The following is a 17,518-nucleotide window of genomic DNA, read 5'->3' on the forward strand; positions in this document are numbered from 1 at the left end:
AGGAAAAGAGGGATTTTGGTGGAGCCTTCTCAATTCTGATCAAAATTTCCACCCAAAAGGATAGTGGCTTGGAAAACTTTAACTCTGAAAGTTTCTAAGAATGTGGTTCTAGAAATTTTGGTTCCTAAAAATAACACAAAATACAAATACCAGTATCCGGACCACTCAATCGTGTTTAATTTCAAGACCTTGACATACTAACGCATGATATGACATCCAATAATGTAAACCACCCATCTTGCCCTGCCTGGCTTGCTCTCTGAAAGGTCACAAGCAGAGATTAACCTGACCTAAAGAACAATAATGATAAAAAAAATCAAGATGTGACAATTTGTGGCGTCTGCCTGATTTTATGAAATTGCTGCATCATGAAACATCTTAGAGAAGACAGAGAAACCAAATAGGAAGCCCTAAAATAAGCAATCAGCCTGGGCTCGGCTCGCTGCTCATTCACTCTGATTGCCAGGATTTTGCTGTGTGCTGGGACAAGCTGGGCAGGGATGCTGAGGAAGATGCTGCATCTTCCCTGCCTGGACATCCAGTTACTGCTGCCTTCATGTCCTCCCTTTGAGCCCAAGCGCCCCAGCAGAGCTGCGAGCGGCACATTTCATGCAGCCTAACTCATGCAATGTATTCTCCCACCTCACCTCCAAGTCAGCAGAGTGGGACTGGCCTTATAAAGACATTATAAATATTGAATTACCCAAGGAGCAATAGGGATTTTGACAGATCACCTCTGGGTGTGCAGGGAAACAATTACAGCAGGTTTTCTCAGGGTAAAAAACCACAAAACCAGGACAGAAAGGGCATATCTGCAGATGGCTGGAGCAGAAATATCAGCGTAGGACTTGTGGTTTCCAGCTTTTCTGTTTAATCCACTCAAGACAAAGCCTTGACAGAAATCGGGGTAGTTTATTCCCAGACATGTCTAAGTGCCTACACAGTGACTAACATTAATCAAAAGCTGATTTAATTCAGGGGCAATTCTTGCCCAGCTCCAGCTGCGCAAGCTGGCAGCAAAGTGATGGTACCAGCGCTCACCCCCTATATCAGGCACATGGTGGCAGGTGATTTCAGCAGCTCAGGTAGAAATTCAAGATCCACAGATACCAGCAGGGCACGGTGTATCAAAAAGGCCATGTCAGCAGGGGCTGGAAACAGCTCAAGTCAGGAGCTGTTTCACATCTGAGCTCCGCAAGCATTTGACGGCCGTACCTCCTGTTTCCCAGTTTGCGGAGGAGAAAATATGGGCTTAAGAGCATACTTAAACCCATACTTTTCAACACCTCATTTATCACCACGCTTAACTTGAAATAAGGGTTTTAATCCCGCAAATTTCAATGGGATGTCAGCCTATGCTAAACCTCAGGCATGCCGAAATCTCCCCTCCCACTGCAGACCCTGCGGCAATAAATATCTCGTGCCCTAGGCTTGGGGATGGATGAACCCTGGGAGGCTCAGCCTGTCAAATTAACACAGAAAAAATAATGAAAGAGAAGGTTTTATTTCATGTTTTCCACTGGAAGGTCTGGAAACACATTGCAGCCATTCTTTAATTAAAGCCTCAAAAGATTTTGGGAAGGCAACAGCATATGCTGCTCCCTCTAACTGCTCTCCATGCGCCCTCTGCCAGCACCGCCTTCCTCGCTGTGTAACCAGCATCCCAAATGCAAGAAGAAAACACCGTGAATTTTGACACCTACCCTATTTTTTTTTTACCTTTGCATTATATCCACAGCAAGTTGCCTGGTGCCATCAGCTTCCATTAAATCTATTTTTTTCAGCTGTTACCCTTGCAAAGCATTGCAACAGCCCCTGAAATAAGTGTCCACCCTCAGCACTGCGCAGGGGTTTCCATCTCCAAGCCCTCACCACATCATGTGGAAAAACTCTTGCTGAAAAGGAAACAACGTGCTAAAATGCTGTGGAGTAAGTAGCCACCATGTTGCAATTCAGCTCTGCAAATTGCCTCCAACATAATCCTGAAAGAGACAATCAAAATTGTCTCCAGTATTATCCCGATAACTAAACTGTCGGGGAAGTGAAATGATTCACAAGAACAACGTGGCAAAAAAAAGCAGAGAAAGTAAAAGAAACAAGCTTTTGCTGGTACAAATGTGGCAGGACCATCTTCTCCCTCCGATAAGAGAATTTTTCCCCAAGCAGCATGCTCACGCTGGCCCTTGGTGTGCAGCTGCCAGACCTCCTGAGTGGTGTGACCAGATGGCTGGTGGAAGCGCAGACCCGAACTTCACATAAAGCCAATTTCTGAGAAATTCAGCCCAAAGAAATCCCCTCAACAGAACCCAGCAAATTGTCCATCAACACTGATACAGCACATCACGGGCTCCAAGGAAAGATGCTAGAGCAGGACAAAGCATATTTTAATCCTTATCTCTCTACAGCAGTGGCCATAGCCAGCTCATCCTTCACACGGTCATCCCCACCAGGCCACTCTTTCAGCCCCTTTTTCTTCACAAGCAAGCTTGACTCACAAGCCCTGGAGGTACTGGGCTACTTCTGTTCTGGTGTTTTAAAACATGATTTAGAGAACATGACTTCTGCACACAGCAACTCATGCATCTCCTTCTGGTCTCGGTACTGTGTGAGGGTATAAGCCAGCCACAAAAGTATGGTCTTTTCCACACTGGTCTGTAATGGTCTGTAGATAAATGCCCCAGTTTAGCACTGGGACAAATAAACAGCCCATTTCAGAGCCTTCATAAGACATGCTATTTTGGGGTTGGGCTCCTTGCTTCTGCACATCTCACTCCCGTTGCCGCACTTCACCTGCCCACGAGCGAGATGCAAACCTCTCTGCTTCAAGAACCCACTTTTTTTAGGTACCTTCCTAAACCTCTGCAATTCCTCCCAAGAGCTTTGCGGGAGGCTGCAGAGCAGCCCCAGGCCTGACCCTGGCATACGAGAGCTGCCCTGTGTTGCACAAAACATGTGCGCAGAAGAAGGGATTTAGCTGATGCAGTGCCAAAGGCAGAGCTGGACACTTGTCTGATGGTCTAAACAAAGGCTTTTTTGCTGTTTATGATCCAAGTCTATCAGGAAATAATTGAAGCTGACGCACACCCTGGTGGGAATGAGCCCAAGAGCTTGTTTGAAAACTGAGTCAGCTTAAAAATCAGCTCAACTCGCTCGTGTTGACAAAGTTTTAACCTCGCTGCCTGGTGAACGGGGAGAGCACTGCATGCAGGGCTGCCAGAAGAGCTGGGGATTAGTGCATTACGCTGGCAGGAGCGATGGTGCCAAGCACTATCCCCATGGGCAGCTATAGGCTTCCTGAGGCCATGCCAGCATTACACTGTGATGCCGATCCTCCCTCTGATGCAAGGTAACACTCCGGCTCTCCATCCAGCATGATCCTCTCTGCTCCGTACCACCAGCATCCCCAGGTGAGATGCAAGAGATGACACAAACCCCATCGGGTGGGCAGATGATGCTGCTGCCTCCCTTGCTGCTTCCAGCGATTAACCACCTCCCTCAAAATCACAAGCACTGGCCAAAAGGTCTTTCTGCCCCACCTGCATCACATCACTTACTGACAACTCCTTCACTACAGCTGTAAGGTCAGCATAAGGCTGGATTTTTTTTGCGGTCAGAAGTCGCATGAGTGGCAAGGCAGACTTACCTCAACCCACAGAAATTCAAACCCACAGCCCTGGGTTTTGGCAAACACTATGTGCCCTTTCTGTAGAAGGGACAATAATCAAACACAAGGCATACAATGAGAGCTGCTGTTTTCACCAAGCATATTGTCTTACCACCAGAATCAAATTGCAGGAGTAATCATTCCTGAAATAACGCACAGGGATGAATCTCCAGCAAAGGCATCCCCAGTGATACCATGGAATACCTGGCTCCTTCTAGCATCAGGCATTCATGGTGCACGTGTGTGGGAATGTGCATTTGTTACTCTGGTTTTTAACCTCTGGGAGGAAAACTGCAAAGCATCTCAGGGTTGGGGAGGTGGGACAGACCACACAGACAGTTCAGCTTTCCCAGCTGATGATGCTGCCAGGAAAAAACCTGTTTCATAGAGCTGGGATATACCCTTTCTCTTAGCACCACACTCACAGGCCAGCTGATAAATGCTGATAAGATGCTGGTGATGAGCTATCTCCCTGCAGATCCATCAGCCACACACCTGGGAACATCTGTGAGTTTGCAAAAGCTCTCCACGCTGTGATCTTGCACACGCCTGTACAGCCCCTGTGTCAACAGGGAGAGAAACCTGTGCCACGCATGCAGAAAAACTGCTTTGAGCAGCACCTGAACTCTGTACAAGAAGCAAGAAAGCTGTATGGCACCCTCTTTCCTTTTAATTTATCTTGGCTGCTCTGCTAGAAGGTTTTCAGGAGAAGACATGCCTCACAGCACACATTTATGCAGCATCCCAGCTCTCGGCAGGACTCACGGGCAGCCATGGAGCCCACAAAGAGCAAACGCAGGTGGTGCGAGCATCGGCTCAGATCAGCAGTTCTGGGGCAATGTCTTGGCTCCTACTTGACCATGTCCTCTCCGAGCTGGCAGCAGCTCGGCCATCAGCGAACCCAGTGCAGTTCCTGGCCATCAGATGCAATGCTGAGCGCGGGATGGAGGAGGGATGAGGGGAAAGCTGAGAGCGGAGGCTCTTCCCTGCAAAGGGCCCCTTTCCCTGTTGCTCCTTCTCCATCGTTGCCTGCCTCCAGCCCTCTGGAGAAGGCAGCGGCTGCTCACTGCCGGGAGGAGCCTGGAGATTCACAGGATTTTAATCCCTTAACAGATTTCAGCTGGGAGAGGGATTCATGGCACATGCCCCATCTGCGATCCGCAACCAGCCCCACACTACCAGGATCTTGTTCTCCTGGAAAATGAGGGGGAGAGGCGTGAGCCGAGCCCTGTCTGTCCCCATGGTGGAGGGGGTGCCCAGGCACGTGCCAGGGACCACCAGGCTCCTGACCCTGGCTCCAGCCCCGAGAGGAGAGCTCTGGATGAAGAGATGGAGCAACAGCGCTTGAAATGCGAATCTATTAAACCCCAGGGATAAACAAGAGCAGGTAAAGGCTAGGAGCCAGGCTCACCCCTGTCGCATCCTGCTAAACCTGCCCTGGTTTCTGCAGGGGGACCTGTTTCATCCTCACTGATGGTCTCACCTGTGGCGTAGGAGAGAAACTCTTCAGCCTGTATCAGCACCACGCACCAACAGATCCCATATGGCCCGTCGGTGAAGTATCACCCAGCATCTGCACACCACGTTCAACCACAAATAAGCGATCCTTGGACGTGTTCCTCACCGCTCTGCTGGTGGAGGGCAGGGGGCGGTAATTGGAAGCAGAGGGATGACACCATGGGAAAGCAAACATGGGATGAACAGGACCGTGTTTTTGCTGGGGATAAATAACCACGGCATCACTGCCTACCCTCCTTGCATCACTGTGCGGCAATGACATCTGGGCAATGCAAGGAGGTAAGACTCATATTCACAACCTGAATTTCAGGGCTGCTCCAAAAGAAGCTGACAGAGGGTCTGGAGGAGGACACAAAGCATATGAAGGCCTTGTGATAAAGATATTATTGCAAATTAATTTGTTTTCATTAAGAAATGAATCACCCGCTCCTCCCCCAGCAGCAGAATCCCTGGTGGTGTGCAGAGCCCGGGGGGGGTTGCACTGGGGCCAAACATCATGTAAAATAGGCCAATATGAATGATTAAAGAGCCCTGGTAAGGAATTCCTGCTGCAGCACAGCAGGGGATTGACCTAAATTAGAACAATTAGCCATTGTCTCAGGTCGGAGGAAGCGACAGGTTTTTGCTCGCATTATTACACAGTCCCATGTTTCTGTCACCTGCAATCAGTCTCTGGGCAAAAAAAAGTTGCTGCACTGCAAATCTTAACTTGCAAAAAGTCCCCAATTGGCCCTCCATGGGGCCATAAACCCATGATTTTGACTCAATTAAAATTTAATTTTTTTTTTCCCTTTTCTGTTTCTTTAAAAAAACTTTTCAAACTTTCATCATTCCTTTCTGGATGCTGCAGGATTTGCAGTTGCCGCTTTGGTGCACAAAAAGCTCTGTCCATGTGCAAACCGCTGCAGCCACAGGCCAGGGAAACTGCACTCATCCTGGGAGCACCATTCCCCACATATGAAATATTCAGTGTGGAGACCCCTCAGCCAAGATGTTTGCTTTCTATACAGTTCAGTGCATGGTGACCCTTAAAACATGACCTATTTCATACCCAGAAAATAGCGAGAATAATAGATTTCTTTCCAAATCCTCTTCCTTGTTTTATTTATTTGTCTTGGGTGATTAGCTAGGACAACAGGATAATAGTGTGGACTATTAAGCAAAAAAAAAAAAACCCAAAACCAAACAGCTGAGAGAAAAAAAAACATGCTCACAATGGTAAACAGAGTTATTACACAGTAAAACAAAGACATAATAGTGAGAGATGCTCTAGGAAGGCCTAGGGACAGATCATCCTCAATGATTTTGACATGCATCAAATCAGTTATTACAAATTAGCATGAAGCAAAGGAGAACAAATCCACGGTAACCCATGCTGATGTAGGGATAAACTTTGGGGTTTGGAAAGGATGACAACAGAATGAAGAGGAAATGTTACCTCAGCACTGTGAAATGTCCCCATGTGCAAAGCTTTCACAATGCCAGGAGATCCCTAATATGTGCCAAAGCTGATGGTCTTTGGGACCTCCAAATACCTACTAGGAAGGCAGCAAGAGAAGGCACAGGGACACATCTCAGGCACTTAGCAAGCGAAACCCATGTCCACCATCCACCAGCGCAGAGCGGCTGAACCCAACCCAGGTCAGCGCAGCAGCTAGGAAAAAGCTCTGTCCACCCAAAACCTGCAGCTGCTCTTGTGGCCCCGCAAAGGGCTTTCCCTGGCCGCTGGCATGAGAACGGCATCCTGCTCCCCAGCGCTAGGGCCCCGGGGTTTAATAGAAACTGAATTTATGATGCCTTCCCTTTTGATGTAGTCACGCGGAGCTGAAGTCATCTAATGGCTTTCTGGTTTTCTTTTTTTCTTTCCTTTCTTCTTTCTTTTCCCTCCCCCCGCTTGCTTTCAAAGCATGGGGCTAAATTGCAGCCTACTGTTGCATGCAGACATCTGTGCTGCAGCCAGTCCTGGCCCCAGCAAGCCACCGCCAGGCTTTCCTTTGGAAGCCCTAATGGAGTTTTCTCCAGCAAACTGTCTTCCTCCCGCAAGACCAGGAGCCTAGGAGGCAGGAAAGGCTTTTAAATCCACCATTCCCCTCTCACCAAAGGCCAAAATATGCCAACACCCAGCCGGCAGCGAGTGCTCAGGTTGGTGTGAGATCATCCCACGGCAGGAGGCTCGGTGGTTGCTCCCACCTACAACCCCATCCAGGTGTGCAGGGGAGGATCCATGCCAGCAACAAACCCCTCTTGCTGCATGGTTGGTCAGTCATTGAGTTCCTTGGGGAAGGCATGAAAATGCACGGGGAAAAATCCCCATTGTGCTGTAGGGAAGAGCTCTCCAGGGAGGTGTCCTTAAAATATCACCATAAGGATACTGCAATTCCCTCTCCATCATTTCAGACCCCTCTGGGAAGAGACCCTAGCGTGTGGGGAATGAGTGATGAGGTGCATGATGCCCAAAGGCAAGCAGATATGGGCATGGTGGATGTAAGTGATATATCTTGTCCACACAGAGGAAAACAAAATCCAAATAAAGTGACAATATGGCTTTAAATCGGTCCATATGACCACCCAATAACCCTGTGCAGAAATTCTTTTGAAAATAAATCAAGGCCATTTTAATTCAAATTAGAGGAGAAATAGAACAAATTTAATAAAGGCCATTTTAATAAGAATGAGGTTGCTCCCAGCAGGGTTCACTGCAACTGAGCTAATCCACTTGATCTTTCCTGAATTTCCCCAGGTATGCAGCCATGGGGCCAAACACTGCCCAGGCCTCCCCCTGCTCAAGGTTAGGGCCAAGCACTCAATGGTAGCATAGACACTCCGATGGCTTTTGTACGGGAATGATCTGCCCCAGAATTAATTCACATTATGAAATGGCCAAGAAAAGACCAGCTGGTCCTGGTAGAGAATGAAGGTCTCATATGAGAAGAGGCATTTAGCTTCTTGGAGGAAAAATGCATTTTTTTGGGGATGGGAAATTCAGATTTGGGCTCGGTGACCCCTCTGTCAGCACAGCTCCAGCAGTGAGCTTGCTGCCGAGTCCTTCCCAAGCTCTGCTTACGTCCCCTCTCCAGCCATCCATGTAGCAGCAGGAGGTTTGAAAAGACAACAAAAACAAACCAGCTCCCGATTTCCCACTGTGGCAGGGCACTTGGTGGTGGAGCTGGGTCCATGGGGTGCAGGACCTGGGAGCAGCCCGCAAGACCCTCACAGAGCTGTCAAATTACCATGTACCACCGGCTCCCTTTCTCAAATGTTCTCTGCCAGGAGAGGAGCATCTCCATCTTGGACCAACCACTCATTTCTGTTCTGCAATGTCATATTTTACAGTGGCCACTGTGAGCCCACAGGAACTCAACAGGTCTTACAGAGGGTCAAAGCTTAGCATCAAATAAGGTAATATATCTTATTTCAAATCACCTAACACAGGGGTGTTTTCACATAAAACTATCTCAAATATTAGGAAGTGGTTTGTGGGAAATTCTACTAAGAGTATGTTAAAAGATACACAGAAATAGAAACAAATAGACATAGAAATTGCACCGAAATGCAATGCAAACCCTCCAAACACAGCTCCAGATGCTGTCTGGATAAGGAACGTTGTTCATAACAGGAAACCTTACTCCATTCCTTCTGGTTTGCTAGGATATAGGCTTTACCATCAAAAATTCTCATTTAAAGAAGGGCAGAGGTAAAAGCAGTGGTCTAAAGCAGCATAAATAAAAGGCAAAGAAAAAGATGTTCTTTTTTTTGAGGAGAAGGACCAGTCTTCTATCAAGCAATAAACTATACTTTGATAAAAGCTTATCAGAAAGTAAAACTTCCTGTCCAGCAGCAACCCTTTTGCATAGGAAGGAGCATTTTTGAGATCTTGCAAGGAATGAGAAGAGGAACCACTTCTCATCAGTGTTCCTGATCAGAAAGCTCATCCCATTACCTGGCAAAACCCAAACCCAGCAATCAAACCACCCAGTACAGTCTCAAACCCTGTACCCAGGCCTGCAGCAATCGGGCCAGGTATGCAGAAACAGGAATGACAGCCCCAGCTACTGCACAACACGCCCCCAACCTGAAAAAGCTTTTGCATAAGACTACTTGAAGGTTAGGGCCATGATTATCTGCAAGCCCCGGGACTGAGAGCACGTAGCTTAAGCAGCACTTCTGGTCTTCACCACCTTATTGGGGAAGCCTGACACACTGGCAGGAGCAGTGGCTGAAGGTGTCCCTTAGCAGATGGCTGGTACGCCGTGCCAGGGCAGACAGCATCAGCTCTGGCAGCGAGCACAGCAAAATTAACATTTTGTGGAGTCTTGGCCAACAGCAGCATAAAACTCAATGAGGGAGAAAGTCAGCAGCTGGTGCAAACCGTAAGTGGCCCCAGCCTGAGGACTTCTGGGCAGGAGATGCCCGCAAGGATAACCAGGCTCTCGGCTGAGGGTAACTGCATGACCCATCGCTCCTCGCCATGCTCATTGCAGTCGGTCTCCAGAAGATCCCATTAACTCCATGGTCCAAAAGCAACTGGCTTTGATCAAATTAACCAAATACTCGGCCATTGAGCATGGTGCATGCATTAACTTCATGGTTCAAAAACCACCAAATCCTCTGTTTCCAGGCAGATCTATTAATGGTGCAAACCCTCTCCCCAACTCAGCCCAAATCACAAAGGCATGAGACGACCATGTCTTGCCATCACATGCTGGTTGCAGAGATGGGAATGGACGTTAACCTCCTTAAGATGACTAGCAAGGGACTGAGCACCAGCAAGGTTAATTCTTTTGCTCTCAGTAAAGGATTTGGTCCTGTTCAACTCTTACAGAAACCAGCCAGACCAGTCCATCTCTGGACTGGCCTGACACCACAAAGCCACTGCCAAACCTGGGAAATGCATGGCTGAGGACATCTACACCAGGCACGCTGGGCGTCCCAGCGCAGTACTGAGTGCTCACCTAGGACAATCACAGAGTACCAAGGGCCCTGGCAATTAAACCCTGCCTTGAACTAGCGTGAATTAGGAGCTGGCGAAGCTGCAGTAGTAGCAGAACATTGAAAGAGGAAATTTGCAGAAACAAAGAAAAGAAATGGAAACCAATTTTGCAACTCGGATACCGCCACAAGAAGCTCTCATCATCCGCTTTGACGAAAGGCCAAAGTGCGACGCATTAGATTCAGTGTTGACACACCGAAATGAAAAGCAATGTACAATAGGGCTTATCAAGAGAGCCAGAAGTACAAGATGAATGGGATCGCAGCAACTCAGGAAGTTATTCAAAAGGATCTTGGAGTAATATTACACTTGGACTTCAGAGAAGCAATTAAAGAAGGCAATAAAATTCGAGGTGATAGATGGCCCTGAGGGGAGCACGTAAGATAAAGGGAAATTGCAAAAAAGAATATAAAATCTTTTGTGAGAGCTACTGGAGGGTACCCAGCTTAGCTTCCGCAGCAGAGGATAAATGAGCAGCAGTCAAAACGATGTGGGGAACGGCAGGGGATCTGTGTGCTGCTGTGCACCCATTAGTGGCATTGTCCTGGGTTGTGATGCCTAATGCTACCGACTGCATTCTCAGTTGATGTGCACAGCAAAACCGTGACTGTGGAGGAGGCTTTTGAGCATCAACACTCCAACACGCGCTCCTGATATACACAGTAAGATCCTCAGCCAAATAAATTGGACACATTTCAGTGCTATAAACAAAGTCACTAATGGGAAGGCCATTTAGATGCCAGTGTTCACTCCTGGAAGGGTCACCGGATCATCCTTTTAATGACAAATGCATCTGTATCCTTCTGACAGATGCAGGGAGTTATCATAAAACAAAGCAAGCAGCTCAAAATCCAGAAGAACCATTCATTACCCTGGAAATATCTCAGCAAACAACCGACTCACGAGTTAATCATCGTAGCTGGTGTAGAATAGCAAAGACAGAAAAACACCCAAGGTGCTGCACTGACTGGACTGCAAATGGGAAGAGGGGTCAGAGGTGCCAACTCTAACATCTACTGAAGTCAGCATATGCAGTGGATGATGGCACTCGCCATCCTCCTACACATACAGACAGGGAGGATTGATTTTGGAGCCTTGGGGGATGCAGAGCCCCTGGGCAGCTCCTCCACAGTGGGGTTCAGCCGCTCCCCATCACTCACTGCCACTGTCCAAATGTGGTTTGCAGGCAAAGCTCCCCCATGTTTTGGCAAACAGCATTATCCATCACCTACAGACCTGATGCCTCTACTTACCCATGTGACCCCAGGCTGCAGCAAGCACTGTGTCTCTGGGGGAGCTCCTCTATTTGCTTTTCGGGCTCTCAGACGCTGCTTGGGGGTGATGCACACAGGATGGAGATGGATGCTGGAGGGTGATGGGTGCACGGAGCTTTGCACGGTGTCCGTGATACCTCCCACCGTCCTGCCTTGAGCAAACGTGTCTCTTCAGCCAGACCATGTCCTAGCTGCTCTCTCTGCAGGAGCCAGCTTTTCTGGGGGTGCATCCCACTGGGAACCGCAGGTTGGAGCCCAGCACCTGCCTTTGCTGCTAAATGCAGGAACCACTCGCTGTTCTTTGTACCCCTCTCACCCCAGGGTTAAACCAGAAGTAGATTATTTGGTTATTTATGTCCCAGATGTAGGACAGCACATAGAGATTTTCCCAGCCCAACAAGTCTCCTTCGGAGCCTGTGTCTCAGCTGCACCGCACAGGATCCCACGGGAAGCAAACCCCAGTCCAGTCCGTTATTGCTGTTGGAGGAGAGCAGGAGTGTCCCCAGGATACCATTGCAAATATTTATGTCATTCCGTGGGAGCTCTCAGCCCCTCGCCACAACCCCTAGGAGTCTTGTGACGTGCAGGAGAGCCTGGGAAGGGGCGGCAGCGACCCTCTTGCATCAGTCCCCATTGCTGCCCATTGCAGTTGGGCACAGAAATGTGAATCTCAGGGCAAGGGCATAACCCTCAGAGCAACTCTCACCTTCAGCTCATTAACCGCTGTGGGGCCCTTGTAGGCACAAGAGAAGTGAGAATTTTCTCTTTTTTTTTTTTTTTTTTTTTAAAGAAATAAAGGTAAGATCACAGTAACAAAGCAGCAGCTAATAGCAGTGGCTGCACTCCAGCCAAGCTCTCCCAGCAACAGCTCCAGGACGCAGCAAGCTTGAGGGAGTGGGGTCACTTCATCAGGTGCTCCAAGCGGATGCAAAACTATGAAGGCGGACACAAGCTCTGTACTGGGGATTTCCTGGAAAGCTGGATGGAAAGGAGAAAAGGGAAAGTGGCAGGGAAATCAGGAGGATTAGCAAATTACCTAATGATTGCAAAACTCTTTGAAGATGGAAAGGGTGGGATAAAGCTCTTACCCAAATCCCCAAATACCCCAAATTGTGAGATAATCGCTCACTGGACTGTGGCCAGAAATCACAGTCCCTGTCATCTATGAAAAGCAATCATTGAAAACCCTGTTGACAACTTCCCTATCGGCAAGACCTTGGCTTTTTGCATTTCTTTATTACTTTTTGCCCAACAGAGACAGCACAGCTGCATCTCCTCTGGAAGGAGCAATCACCTGGCGATTCCCAGGGGAAGGAGGACACATCATACACATGGGGTGAACCAGACAGAAGGACTCCTCTCACCTCATCAGCACCCCACGGGGTCCTGACCCATCCCAAATCTGCAGTGCTGCTCACCAATACATTGTCCCTATTTGGCTGGGTGAAAGCACCTCCGACACCCGGCAGAGCAAAAGCCCTGAGGGGCCACAGAGCTGCCCCAGTGAGGTGACTCTGTGCTGGGGGCTGCAAAGGCAGAGCTTGGAGATCCATAGCAAAGGACAAAACTTCTCCTTGCTCCAAGAAATAGCCTGAAGCATACATCAAGGCAGCTGTGATGCTGCAGACAGGCTAAACACAAGTAACTCTTCAAATTCCAGGATTAGCGCTGGAAATGTGAGTACTTCTGAGACCCAGAGGTGTTTTGGTTCAGCCCTGATGTGTGCAGTATCATGCACAGCCCTTCCCAACTCCAGGCATCGCTTTCCCCTACTGTGAAATGCTGATAATGCTCTTTCCCTTCTGCATACAGGGCTTGAGGAACCAGCGAGGAAAGGGCAGGGAGAGCTGCTTGGCACTAACAGTGTTTTATCCTCAAGGGCTTTCAGCTCACCCTGAAGAATCACGGGCAAAGGCTGACCACGCTACCCAGCAAAGAAGCTGAAATTTGGGATACATGCAAAGCAATAGCTTTTTCTTTAAGTCCACAGCATGGGGCAAAGGCAGGATTTGGGGCAGGCGATTGCACCATTGTGTGGGACCCCGTACCTACATCACTCAGTGCCACTGAGCCCTGGCTAGCTAAGCTCCACATGCTCCTCAGCAGGGCTCACTTCTCTGCCCTTCCAGAGACTCTGGACATGTCATCATCTCCATCCCTTCCCCCAGACACTGGGGAACTGCCCCTGCTTTGCAGGAGAGCAGCAGTCTCACCAGGATGCGCCAGGGCTAACCAAAATGTGCCCTCGGCACTGACAGCCTTCAGTGGTCAGGGTTGAAAAAATGGGTGCACCAGTTGCTTGCAGCCCCAGAACAGCAGAGATCGGGTCATAATATCTATTAGAGCTTCTCTTACCCATCTTGACAAATGGTGAGCAGGACCTTTCTGCCTGAACCAAGTCAGATGTGGCCATAATCCGTGGCTGGGCAATTCCTCAGCCATCAGCAGCGGTCTATCAATAGAGAAGAAACCCCTCCTTATTAAAACCCTCAAACTCTTCTGATGGCTTAATACCATTCATTTCTGCAAATCCACATTGCCAGCAGACCATTTGCTTCCTTAGTATTCACACACCTGTGAGTTAGGATGGAAACAGGTATTAAAATACCCGTCTAAGTGCCCAAGTCACGCAGCTCTCCCCTCCAGCCATACCGTGGGAGGGGTCCCCACCACGCACTCTTCAGTGCTCGAGGTAAATAAATAGTGCTCCTGCAAGGAGACAGGGAATCAATATGCTTCCTTCCTTTGTGGTAAATTATATTCCGATTAAAAGCTAAATGGGCTGAACTCAAACGTCAATTACCATCAGAAAACATCAATAAAATATGTTGTTACTGTTTAATGAAGTACCTGTTTCTTCCTCCGTCATCTCCCTCGGGGACACTTGCTTAACGTTATCGGAGAGGCTGCAGGTGAAGTGTGTGGCAGGGCGGACAGTCCCGGATGCTCAGCTCGGAATGGGGATGGGAACCTGCCTTTGCACCGGTACTTCTGTGCAATGACTCGCAACTCCTGGCTGCCCGAGCTGTGCCAGAAAGGGTCCTTAGAGAAGGTTTAAATTTAACCAGGGCAACTACAGCCCTTGCCAGCTCTAGTGGAAGAAGCTCAGCTTCAGTGCTTCATCCTTCTTCATCACAGTTCTTCCTAGCAATATTCCCATCTTGTGATTCTCTGGGAGCAAGGGAGAAGATCAGACAAAGGCTGCTTGATGCAAATTCGTTTTGTGGCGGGGATTGCATGCGAGTGGCTCTTCAATGTGCTGCTTAGGTGACATTTTTTGGAGGGGAGCAATGCATTCAGTAAGACACCAGGGACTTTGTTCAGATGCTCTCTACATTCATTCACTTTCATTATGCTCAATCACACCAACAGGGCTGAGCAACAAACCCTTCCCGTGTATTAACAAACTGACTTTTCTGAAATTTCAGAGCATTTTCATCCACTGACCAAAAAATTCTGCCCTCTGATAACCCTCTTGGAAAGCTGGTATCAGTCTGCAGGCAGAGGAGCAGAGCACGCAGGTGACAACTATATCTTATATGGACTTGAGGGTCTAAGGAAGAGGCAGGTAAGATCTGGCTTCGCCACAGGAGATGGTATAGATGGGCAAGGGTGGGGTGAGGAAAGAATTTTTTCCAGAAGACAATCTGAAATCCCCAAACACCTCATTTAAAGATGTAGTTTCTTCTTTTATGTCAAGGCAGAGCTGCTGAGCCCCAGGTGCTACCACAATACAAATATTAAAGCCTTCTCCAAGAGACTTCACCGACACTAGAAATGAGCCTTGCTCATCATGACCAACAACAGAGCATCTCTTATGGATCTTTTTCTTGCCCACCATGAAGGGCAGGCCTCCAAGACGCAGGGTGAGAGGAGCTTCTTCTCTGTCCAGCCAATGGGAGAGTCAAGAATAGAGCCAGTGGGGGACTATGTCATGTCCTACAGCATTTTTTCTCCAGAGAAGAAATTGGTAAGAGAAACAAGGAGGCAGAGAAGAAAAAACTGACCCAAGGAAACGGTAGATCCTTCCAAAATGCAGCCACAGGCCTTTTCCTTCCCTTTTGGGCATAAAAATACTTCTGCTGACCTGCCCCCTTCTCCCTCCTCTTCGGCTTTAGATTCAGCTCTGAAATTTACCTTGGGCGCTTGGCAACTGCTGCCTTTTGAGAAAAGATGGGGCTACCATGAAATGTCTTTTCCTGCTCCTGGTCCTTTTTTTAATCTTCTGCTCCAGCTCCGACCTGCGTGATGATGCCCATCACTGACAACTGGTGTTACCCAAGATGCTCTCAACTGCTTGGCAGAAGAGGGGAAGCAGTGCACAGAATGCTTCACACATCACTCGCCAGCTCGTGTGGCACCTGACATTTTGGAGGCATTGCAAAATCCATCTCCAAGCTGACAAAATCCACCCTGCGGCATTTAGGAGGGTTTACAGATGGTTATGCAGTGGTTAGGAAAGGTCATCTTATTATTATGGGAACTGAGCGAGGGGCCCGGCAATTCTGCCAGCTGGTGTTGAGATTTTGGGTTGAAGCAACCCAAAAGAGATAAAAAGATAAAAGTTTCATAAAAGTCACCCTGGCCACACTGGACATTTTTTTTTTGTTGTTTTTTAGTTTTTTGAAAAGCCTCAGTCAGCTCATCCAATAACTATTTGTCTTTATACAGCCTCTTTCATCCCAAATTGTGCTGCAGCATTTCAGAGGCTTTCAAATCACAGATTCTCTATTCATTAACCCCCACATAGTATCAGTTAGGTAGCTGGGAACGTGAGAAAGACTTCTTTGTCTCTCTACACTGCAGTAAGAGTTGCACATGCTGCCATGCCTTAGCCTATCCCATAAAAAACTCCATACTTTTTAATCCTTTTCATACTTTTAATTAATACTTTTTAGGGAGATACTAGCTAGCCAGAAAGGGGGGTTACCCCAACACACAGAGAGGGGAAAAAAAAAGCAGCCCAGGGGTTAAGGGTAGACAAACCCTACACACACATTCCCCTAACAAAAAATTATAGCGTCTTGCACAAATAGAGGCCAGTTCATCCTACAGCCGTGACACTGGTGCTGTGGGGGAATACAGATTTAGCATCTTTTATAAGGTGCTATTGCTTGAAATATATTTAATCTACTTGACATTTTAATGCAGGTGTTTTTTAAACCCCTCTCCCTGGGTTCCTACACCATGAAGCATGCTTAAATAAAGGGTTGCATCCTGTCACTTCCCCACTGATGCTGGCAATGTGTATTTTTTTTAAAAAGAAAAACAGGCACCAGCAGAACAGCACCACGGATCAGACTGTGATTAATTGCTCGACATCCCCATGTGCAAATGGGCTGAGTGCCCATTTGAGCAAATTCATCAGGCAGGGAGGGACAAGTCAGCAGGGGCTTCCTCCCATCACACGGGGTTTGGACATTTGGGGTTTTGGCTCATCCCCTCTCCCTCTGCAGTGCCATTTCACATAAAAAAACCCAATAATTTGCCAGTAGTGGCACTATCACAGCTCATCTAGACATCACCGTTATTCCCCTTTAGCCTTAATATTTAAAAACAAACCTGCAAAGTGCAATTTTCCCCTGTTTCCAAGGCACTCTGCTCAGGTTTAGCTCACACACAGAAGCTTTAGAGAACATCTCTCTTTTTGCAAAGAAAAGATGAGCCGAGGGCAGGACACATTAAGTTAGGAAAGAACCAGAGTTGTTGTTAGTGGGGTCTGAGCTTTGCAGCTCATTTCATACTGCAGGATATTTTAATGTATTGCAGATGTCTTAGATACCCATAAAGAATGATCTTCACACTTGGAGCAAGACCAGCCAAAAAAAAAAGAAAAAAAAAAGGAGCCATTAATACAGAATACAATTGACTTAGTGGAACCTCCTTCATCCCCTTTGCTTTTATATCAGGTATCTGGGGTTTTAGAGGGTTTTCATTCATAAATCAGCTTCCTTTTATGATGTTTCTTACAGCAAAGAACAAGTAATACTTAGTACTCTCATAGCATATTGCATCTGGAATCTGAGAGCTTTGCAAGAAGATGTGCGAGATGCATTTTCCTTGCACATCTAA

General features: G+C 47.8%; 1 protein-coding gene across 1 annotated transcript in view; it reads right to left on the reverse strand.

The window, feature by feature from the left end:
• The window catches only part of LRRC75A (leucine rich repeat containing 75A), a 94,042-nt gene that overhangs the window by 36,592 nt on the left and 39,932 nt on the right, over positions 1-17,518 (reverse strand). The window lies entirely within an intron of this gene.

This window comes from Pelecanus crispus, chromosome 12 (assembly GCF_030463565.1).
Source record: "Pelecanus crispus isolate bPelCri1 chromosome 12, bPelCri1.pri, whole genome shotgun sequence".
NCBI lineage: Eukaryota > Metazoa > Chordata > Aves > Pelecaniformes > Pelecanidae > Pelecanus > Pelecanus crispus.